General features: G+C 35.0%; 1 protein-coding gene across 1 annotated transcript in view; it reads left to right on the forward strand.

The window, feature by feature from the left end:
- LOC142351953 (uncharacterized) overlaps positions 1–7,500 on the forward strand; it is a 30,853-nt gene that overhangs the window by 14,712 nt on the left and 8,641 nt on the right. The window lies entirely within an intron of this gene.

Here is a 7,500-nt window from a genome sequence, read left to right on the forward strand (position 1 = left end):
GGTTGCGTCAGTCGTTTTCACTAGTACCGTGTCATCTGGTACCGCTTCGTAAAGCCCTTGAAGGTTCTTTTTGCTTCTGGTGGTCGCCAGTTTTTTTTTCTCGCTAATAGCAATTTCGGACTTGTTTCCACTAATGGCTTTTCGAACTTGGATGATTCCATTTTGATAATGCCTGGTATGTCGCCGGTATCCTCTTTTGCTTCTTTCAGCTTCTTGGCTTTTGCCTCCATGACTTCTCTGTCGCCGTCTAGGTCTGACTGCTCCCACCGCTCGTCGCTGATTAAGTCTGATAATGTTTTCATCTAAATATGCGTGAATTGTGTTAGACCAGTCAAGGTTAATTTTTGTGCGGTTGTAGTTGCATTAGTAAGGGCGGTTTTAGGTTTTCTCCCATGGTGGGCCTCAAACGGAGATATATTTGTTGATTTCTTCCTGCAAATGCGTAGTTCGTACGTGATCTGGCTTCGTGCTTGTTTTATATTAAACGGCTTTTGGTTAGGGTCTAATTTTATACATCCCAGACGACATTTGACTGTTTGTACAATGCGTTCACCTAAACCAATGGCACGATGGTCGTTGGCTGGGGCAAAGAATATATTGCTGTTATGCTTATCACAAATTTGTTGTTCTTTATTGCCTTTTAGGCAACGCGCTTGATCTGTTCTTAGATTGCGTGGTACACCGTGTCGTACTATGTACTCGTTTAAAAAATTTTCAATATTAGGACCATTGGCGTTATTGTATAATTTGAGTGTTGGGAAATTCGAGAAGCGATCTATGCAGGCTAAGAAATGTATTTCACGACCTTGCCCATCTATAATTGGGCCACCGAAATCGATTTGTATTTCTTCGTTAGGTTCTGAGCATCGTGGAAGGGGCTCACTTTGTTTTTGGAATTATGCTTTTTAGATTCTTACCAAATTCATTGCATGGTCTACACGTCTTAGATTTGCTTATGAGATCCCGGTTGATGTAAAGCCACCATAATCGTTGGCCAAGTTCGGTCATCTCCCACGCACCGGGGTGGGTTGCATGCACGATCTCCATAGCTGGCTCTTTCATGACGTGTGGGATCGCGATTTTATTTTCAACCAATATGGAAACGTTGTGGGTACTGAGGTTCCGCCATTGGCCGTGGATCTGTTTGCAGAGTCTTTTGCATCTTTGCTCCTCGTCAGCGAGGATACAGTCTCTCACTTCTCGTAGGACAGAGTCTCTATTGATCATGGCTGCGATCAATTTCATGTTGAATACCCCCTGTATCTTGTCATTCAGTTCTTTATCATTTAGATGTTGTTGGTTTTCTGCTGACGGTGATTTAGATGGACTAAAAAATTGCTCATTGAAAATTTTGATTTTGATGGCGAGGCTTGGAAATTCGGAGTTTTAGTTGATTTACTCATTTTACTTGGTGTAGATAAATGTAAATTTTGTAAGTGCTGCTGAGAAGGGGATAACGAAATTGGCAGATGAGCTTTGTTAATTGTGTGGTTCAATACTGTCTTGTTATGTGTGACGTCATTTTCCGTGTTTGGAATTTGTTCACTTGCCTTTTTGCGTTTGCTGCGTAAGCTGTAATTGTTGCTGTAACTCTTTTTTTCCTTGATGTCTGGCTTAATTGCTCGTTTAGGTGGTTAGGCTTGTTATTGTCCCACGAATTATGTGCTTGTGGTTTAGTTGTGGTGGAATCGTGCGGCGATTTTACCCCGAAATTTAATAGCTTGGAATCGTAAGACAGTTCCATGGGCTTTTTGAAATTGTTGTATTCGTGGGGTGATTCCATCCCTGTTGTCGTTTGAGTGTCGGAATCGTGATGCGCGGTAGTGGTGCTTTGTTGAGCGGCGCGTTTGGCATATTTTGTATTTATGGCATGTTTTCTAGGTCTGCCCCTACGCCTTACGATTTTAATTGTATGCTCATCTTTTTCCGTGTTCTCTTTCTTAGGTCGTCCTCGTTTGCGGATTATATTCAATGTGTCTTTGATGACGTTTATTTGTGCGATTATAAAATCAGCGTCGTATGTGCTGGGTGGGGTTGCTACTTGATCTGGGTTTCGTGACATGTAATCCGCCATCCCCATTTTCGATCCGGGGATGTGTTCTATTGTGAATGTAAATGGGATCAGTCTATCGCATCATCGTGTTAGACGGCTTTGGTGTGTTTTTGATGATCGTTCTTTCAGAATGGTTAAGAGCGCCCGATGATCCGTTTGAACGGTGACTTAATGTCCTAATAAATAGTATTTGAAATGTTCTAGTGCCCATACTACTTCCAGTAGTTCGAGTTCATTGATACTATATTTTTTTTCTCTAGGAACCTGGAGGCGTAAGCGATTTTGACCCAGCCGTCGCACGTTTCTTGTTCTAGTACTGCGCCTAGCCCTCCTCTTGAGGCGTCTGTTTTGACTCTAGTCTTAGGGTTAGTATTGAAGTGTGTGTTTTCGTTGAGATGACGTATGTTGTCTTTTATCTTGTTGAATGCTGATTCGTGTTGCTCCTGCCAAACAAATTTTGTTTCTTTCTGTAAGAGCTTGTGAAAGTCTTTACATGTTTCGGCTAGGTTTGGGATGAATTTCGTTAAATGGTGAATGCTGCCTAAGAACGATTTCAGTTGTTTCTGTGTTGTAGGTTGTTGAAGGTTAAGGATTGCTTGTGTCTTTGAGACTATTGGCTTAATGCCGTTTTTATTGATTTAATATCCAAGCCATGAGATTTTTGTTTTTGCAAAATGACATTTTTTGAGGTTTATTGCTAGCTTTTCTTCGTCTTATTTGTCTAGGCATTTGAATAGTTTTTCTTTATGATTTTGGATTCCTCCCCCTGTGACTATTATTATGTCGTCTAGGAAACTAAATGTATTTGTGGGGTTAGCTAATGTTATTTCTATAGCTTTTGGAAATTCAGCTGGCATGTCTGTGAGACCACAAAATCCAGTTTTGAATCTATATGTTCCGGTGGCTTGTCCGCCTATGATGTTGAAATTGCAGTGTTTTGCTGTCTCTGGGTCCTGTGGAAGTTGACTGTACGCGTAGCGTAAGTCAATTGTCGAGAATTGTACTTCTCCCTCGTCGGACGCTTGAGTGATTGTTTGAGCGATACTATCCATTAGACAGTCGATGTTATGCATTTGATACTTATTCTTATAAATTGCCATATTGTTCGTTTTGGCGTCCCTTGCCAGTTTGATTGGTTTGTCCCGTTTAACTGTAATGACAATAGGTGAGATGAAAAATTCCTCGCTACACTTGTCTAGTTTTTTAATGTGTCCACTCGCTTGTAGTTTCTTTAGTTCTTCTTCTACTTCTTTTTCGAGGTGGTCTTCCTGTGCCTTTGAATCGTGAGCTAGATATGACCATCACGTTTTCTGGCTTGTCCTTTGGTGCGAGCGCATGCTTTGACTGAATTGCAAGTTGGTTTCTTGCTCCCAATTCATTTCCAATTGCGACTTCGAGTGCTTTTTAAGGCGATAAGGTGACTTTAAGTAATTCCTTCTGTATTTCTGTGTCAATCATATTTGCGGTAAATATGTCACGCAGAAGTTCATCTTCTAAATGGCCCAGTTGACAGTGTTCCGCTAACGAGCGAAGTGCGGAATGGAATTGTTCCATTGTTTCCCCCCGTTGTTGACGACGTGTCAATAGCAGACACCGGTCGAACGTTACGTTACTTGGTCGGATGAAGGTAATTTCCAGTTCTTCCCGAATTTCTTGCGTGATTTTCGTTTCTACATTTGTGCGTGGAAACCTTCTGCCATGCATTTTTCTTCCTTCTACTCCTAGACTAAGGTTTATTAAGGACTTGACTTTCATGTCTGCCATGTCCCAGGGCTTATCTCCACACAATTTGCCTACTCGGTCAATGGCGTTGCACTCATTTTTCCACTTTGTTATGGCTTGATGGTAGCGTGTGAGTCTCTCTCGTTCCATTGTTTGGGTGGGGTTGTTTACGGGTGGCTCTTCCGCCGGTTCTGGGGGGTAAATGACTGCTGTTGGTTTCTCTCTAAGGAGGTCTTCCACGTGAATGTTTGTCATAGCGACGATTGCCATCTTGAGTTCGCTTCTCCACTTTTCCCATGGTATTGGCGGTTTACTACTGGGTTTTCCCAAAATGGTTTTAGACCTAGTAGTGTCTTACCTTATAACTCTGACTGTAACATGTTGTACGTTAGCTGTATGTATCGTGACGATATAAAAGACGTATTCGTTGACAACTTTAATTCATTCACACTTAGGCAGAACTGCAGTTAGGCAGTTCGCTGCCAACCCAACTAACAGCTAGTCAAGGTCAAGTACCTATCGGCGAGGAATTAGTCATTTGTGCTACGGATGACGAAACAAAAAAAAAACTAACGTACAGCGTGTAAAGTTTGAATATACTGCAAGGAGGGACTATTAAACTACTGCACTGAAGACGAGGGTTACTAAATGATGCTGTAAACATGAAGTGCTATAAACGTAATGTTTGTTACAAGTTACTCTAGTACCACAATAAAAATAATAATAATAATAATAATAATAATAATAATAATAATAATAATAATAATAATAAAAATAATAATAATAATAATAAAAATAATAATAATAATCATAATATTAATAAAAATAATAATAATAATAATAATAATAAAAATAATACTAATAATAATAATAATTATAATAATAATAATAATAATAATAATAATAATAATAATAATAATAATAATAATAATATTAATAATAATAATAATAATAATAATAATAATAATAATAAAAAAAAATAACTAATACTAATAATAATAATAATAATAATAATATTAATAATAATAATAATAATAATAATAATAATAATAACAATAATAATAATATTAATAATAATAATAACAATAATAATAATAATAATAATAATAATAATAATAATAATAATAATAATAACAATAATAATAATAATAACAACAATAATAATAATAATAATAATAATAATAATAAAAAATAATAATAACAATAGTAATAATAATAATAATAATAATAATAATAATAATAATAATAAAAATAATAATAATAAAAAAAATAATAATATTAATAATAATAATAATAATAATAAAAATAATAATAATAATATTAAAAATAATGATAATAATAATAATAATAATAATAATGATAATAATAATAATAATAATAATAATAATAATAGTATTAATAATAATAGTAAAAATAATAATAATAATAATAATAATAATAATACTAATAATAATAATAATAATAATAATAATAATAATAATAATAATAATAATAATAATAATAATAATAATAATAATAATTATAATAAAAATAATAATAATAATAATAATAATAATAATAATAATAATATTAATAATAATAATAATAATAATAAAAATAATAATAATAATAATAATAATAAAAATAATAATAAATAGAACAATTATCACGAAATTAATATCTATGACATCAAGAACGCGGCACTCTCTTGGTTTTATATTTATTTTTCTGTTTTCTTTGTAAATTTTTAAATCTTATTCTTGAATTTCTTGTCGTGTCACGGCAAAAAAAGAGATTTTTAAGTCCGATGGCAAAGGTGGGGTCCTCATCGAAGAGGTAACCTTGTGGAAATGTCTATAAGAAGCAGAAAAAAATACAAAAAACCGCGGAAATACACAGAATTGTGCACGACGTGAGAAAAACAGAAGAAAACTAAAGACAAGTGTGTCCCAAAAGTGGGTAACATTTTGTCTCGGAAAAGCTAGACACATTGTGTCAAAAAATGAAAGAAAACAAACAAACCTTAAACCAAAAAGAGAGTGTGCCCAAAAATTGGGGCACGTTATACCCTGAAAAGAAACAACTAAAGCGGCACACATATCTTTCTTAACGTAAGTCTAAACCAAAAAAACAACGTTGGGTCTTGTGGTCAGCTGATTTTACTAGAAGTCGAAAAGTTTCGATCTCACGGTAAGTGAACATTGTCTGAGGACATAAGACAAAAATAAAGGAAGCATTTTTGTAATTTAAAGACGATGTTTAAAATTATTATGTTTACAGTCAAAATTACGACGTAAAAAGAACAACTGAATGTAGACAAATGTGGAGATGTTCGGTTTTGCCTAGAGTTTTGAAATATTTGCAGCAATACTTTGAAAGAGTCGGACCAATTCAGGTAATATTGTAGCATCCGAGTCGGATGGCACATAACTTTAAGTAGCTCTGAGTGCTTCAATGGGAACTTTTCAATGGAAATGTTTTTACGATATCTGGAACCCTACTTTGTTTGCAAAAATATCTAAATAAATCTTTAGCAGTGAAAATTAGCAATTATTTGCAAATTTTACATTGTTTCATTGCGTTCAGACTTAGGAAAAATTAAGATTTCATTCAGACTAGGAAATTGTTATTTTTGAGGAAGATAAGCAAAATTTGGAACTTTGTTGTTGACTGGCTGTTGATCAGCTGCTGCTCTTGAGCAGTGCAAAGAAACTGGTGAAAGCAACCTTTAACAAATAATATTTTTGCATTTAACTCATTTATATTAGTCTTTCGGCCAAGATTCCTGCTAATTGGAGAAGAATAAAGCTGAGGATATTGGACATTATGTCGCCAATCCTACATTTTGAGCAAGCCATTTTGCTTGCTGGTGCCAGCATTCCCGTGTTGAGGACAACGACGAAAAAACGACAATCTTTTCTTAAGAAATCGTCGTTTTCGTCGTTTTGTCGTCGTTTTCGTCGTTTTGTCGTCGTTTTCTTCGTTTTCTTCGTTTTCCGTCGTTTAAGTTGTCTTTTAGGTGTAAGAAATTATCGTTACTTCGCCGGTTTTTCGTCTTTTCTTACGCCGTTTTTTTGAATAAAATCGTTTTTGATAGTTTTTTCGCCGTTTGATTGCTCTTGAACAAATTTTTGTCTATAAAATTGTTTTAGCATATCTGTAGTAGGGGCCTGATAGCGCAGTGGGCAGTGCATCAGGTAATGTATCGGGAGGTCAATGTTTCGAATCCCAGCTTGCAACGATTTCTTACAAGTGAAAAATAAAATTCCTCAACAGGGGTTGTCCGCTCCCCATGTTTTAAGAAAAAGGCTTTATAGGCTTTCGAGGACATCAGTGATATTGAGGTAAACCATTTCAAATTTATTCAAAATGAGGAATATTTGTCATTGATATTTGTCACGGTTATTTGTTATCCATTTGCGTTGAAATTTAACCGGACTTGAGTCGCAGAGCTTTTCAGCGCTGAACCAGCATATTTCATATTTCGAGAGTTAAAACTTAATTCAGTTCTGAAACATTGTATCTCCAGAACTTTTTAGGTTTCTTTATGTGCAGTTTTTGTTCATTTTGATTAAATTGAGGTCATAGAGTTCACCCAGGCTAAACTTATCCTGTATAGTCTGAAAAATACTCATACCACAAAACTAAGTCTGAGCATAGTAGTGTCGTACTTTTGTAGCTTTCAACCAGTAATTACTATAGTAGTATACACACTATTTATATTTAAGCTGCTTTGCAGGCAATTA

The sequence above is a fragment of the Convolutriloba macropyga genome, chromosome 13 (genome assembly GCF_964194025.1).
Source record: "Convolutriloba macropyga chromosome 13, txConMacr16.3, whole genome shotgun sequence".
Taxonomy (NCBI): domain Eukaryota; kingdom Metazoa; phylum Xenacoelomorpha; order Acoela; family Convolutidae; genus Convolutriloba; species Convolutriloba macropyga.